This window comes from Dendrobates tinctorius, unplaced genomic scaffold (assembly GCF_039654945.1).
Source record: "Dendrobates tinctorius isolate UK_male_01 unplaced genomic scaffold, ASM3965494v1 ptg000534l, whole genome shotgun sequence".
Lineage (NCBI taxonomy): Eukaryota > Metazoa > Chordata > Amphibia > Anura > Dendrobatidae > Dendrobates > Dendrobates tinctorius.
Window position 1 is genome coordinate 57,501 of NW_027362193.1, and position 2,500 is coordinate 60,000.

The following is a 2,500-nucleotide window of genomic DNA, read 5'->3' on the forward strand; positions in this document are numbered from 1 at the left end:
CCAAGTCGCCTACCCAAGTCGGGGAACCAGAGAAACAACTGCTTTCTATCGGGGTAGAGAGACGACACTCTCTCAAGTACATTCTGCCAGAGGTGCGCATTCCTATGTATTTGCATTGCGGGACAACGTCCCCACTTTAAGGGGACGAAGTCGGAACTGTACCCGGCCTCAAGTCACTGTAGGGCGGATGCGGCACCTAGAAAATTCCTCATTCCGGTTCTTTTTCACTTAGTCGTTTTTTTTTTTGGCAAGAATGTACCCCAGGATGGCCAAAAAGCCAAAGCCAGGGACTGAGAACCATCGAGCATGCTCTGAGGGGACATAGTCAGAGGGGGCGTCCGCCTTCCAGAGCCCTCCTTCCCACGAGGACTCCAGATTTGCCCCCCCCCCCCTGACAACAGCCATCGCCTCCAGAGAACCAGGGACCACCGAGGGAGGGTCTGGTCGAAGCTCAGGTACCCAGGATAGCTTCTCCGGCTTGGGCATGGACCGCCAGACAAAGCCGCGGACCATGAACCATCCAGCCTGCTCTGAGGGGACATAGTCAGAGGGGGCGTCCGCCTTCAAGAGCCCTCCTTCCCACGAGGACTCCAGATTTGCCCCCCTGACAGCCATCACCTCCAGAGAACCAGGGACCGCCGAGGGAGGGTCTGGTCAAAGCTCACGTACCCCAGGACAGCTTCTCCGGCTTGGGCACAGACCGCCAGACAAAGCCGCGGACCATGAACCATCCAGCCGGCTCTGAGGGGACATGGTCAGAAGGGGCGTCCGCCTTCTAGAGCCCAAACTCGGCCACGGACTCCAGATTTGCCCCCCTGAATGCCATCACCCTTCAGAAGACCAGGGACCACCGAGGGAGGGTCTGGTCAGGCTCAGGTACCCCAGGATCGCCTCTCTCACTTGGGACGCACGACCAGCAAAAGTCCCTCCTGGAGCCGTGGAAGTTCAGTCTCGGCCGTATTTTGCAACTTCCACGACAAGAGGGACCACCTTCTAAGTCGCCTACCCGAGCCAGAGAACCATAGGAACAACCGCCATACATCGGGGTAGAGAGAGCCCACTCTCTCCTATATTCTCCCGCAGGTGCGCATTACTATGTATTTGCATTGCGGGACAATGTACTTCAATGAGCGGGACAAAGTCGGAAATGTATCCGACCTCCTGGAACTGTGCGGCTGCTACAGCAGTCAGAAATTCCCCATTCCGGTTCTTTTTCACTTGGATTTTTTTTTTTGCAATTTTTTGCCTAAAACGTATTCCTCCAACATGTACTAGCTCATGACACTTGAAATTTTTGAGCCAATTGATAATAACAGCTTTTTAGAGCTCAAAAACAAAAAAAATTTGAGCGAACAAAAAATGTTCGAAAATGACCTCAGCTCCTGGAACTGTTTTCGGTACACCTCCAGAGAGGCTCCCCTGCCTGGAAGTCTGTCACTGCTCAGCTCGAAATTTTTCTAAGTCCCAAAATTCGGTTTTTCATCCAAAATTCAACTTTCTGCCCAGGATCCACAAACTTTAAACCCAGTTGGGGGACCCTCCCTGGGGGCCCTACAACATACTGAAGCCCCCCTGTGGTGGAAGTAGGGGAATTTACTTATTTTTACACAAAATCACAAAATTCCATTTTTTGTTCGCAAAACACTTTTTTGTCCTCAAGAAACTTTTTTGTCCTCAAAACACTTTTTTGTCCTCGAGAAACTTTTTTGTCCTCAAGAAACTTTTTTGTCCTCAAAACACTTTTTTGTCCTCAAAACTCAATTTCTTCCATAATTCGACTTTCCCCCAAAAAACCACACATTCTACCCTCATGGGAGGCACTCTCCCTCGGGTCCCCACATCATATTGACGCCCCAGAGCGGTGGGAGAAGGGGAAATCTGATTTTTGCACAAAAATCCAAAAATCGCTCTAAGTCCAAAAATCCTGAAAATTTTTCTAAGTCCCAACGGTACTTTCTGAAAAGTGTACCCAGGCCCCTGGAAGCCTCCTAGGTACACCTCCTGAGACTCCCCCCTTCCTGGAAGTCTGACACATCTCGAAATTTTTCTAAGTCCCAAAAACTGGTTTTTGCTCCATAATTCGACTTTCCCCCCAAAAGCCACACATTCTACCCTCATGGGAGGCACTCTCCCTCGGGTCCCCACATCATATTGACGCCCCAGAGCGGTGGGAGAAGGGGAAATTCGATTTTTGATCAAAAATCCAAAAATCGCTCTAAGTCCAAAAATCCTGAAAATTTTTCTAAGTCCCAACGGTACTTTCTGAAAAGTGTACCCAGGCCCCTGGAAGCCTCCTAGGTACACCTCCCGAGGCGCCCCCTTCCTGGAAGTCTGTCACATCTCGAAATTTTTCTAAGTCCCAAAAAATGGTTTTTGCTCCATAATTCGACTTTCCCCCCAAAAGTCACACATTCTACCCTCATGGGAGGCACTCTCCCTCGGGTCCCCACTTCATATTGACGCCCCAGAGCGGTGGGAGAAGGGAAAATTCGATTTTTGC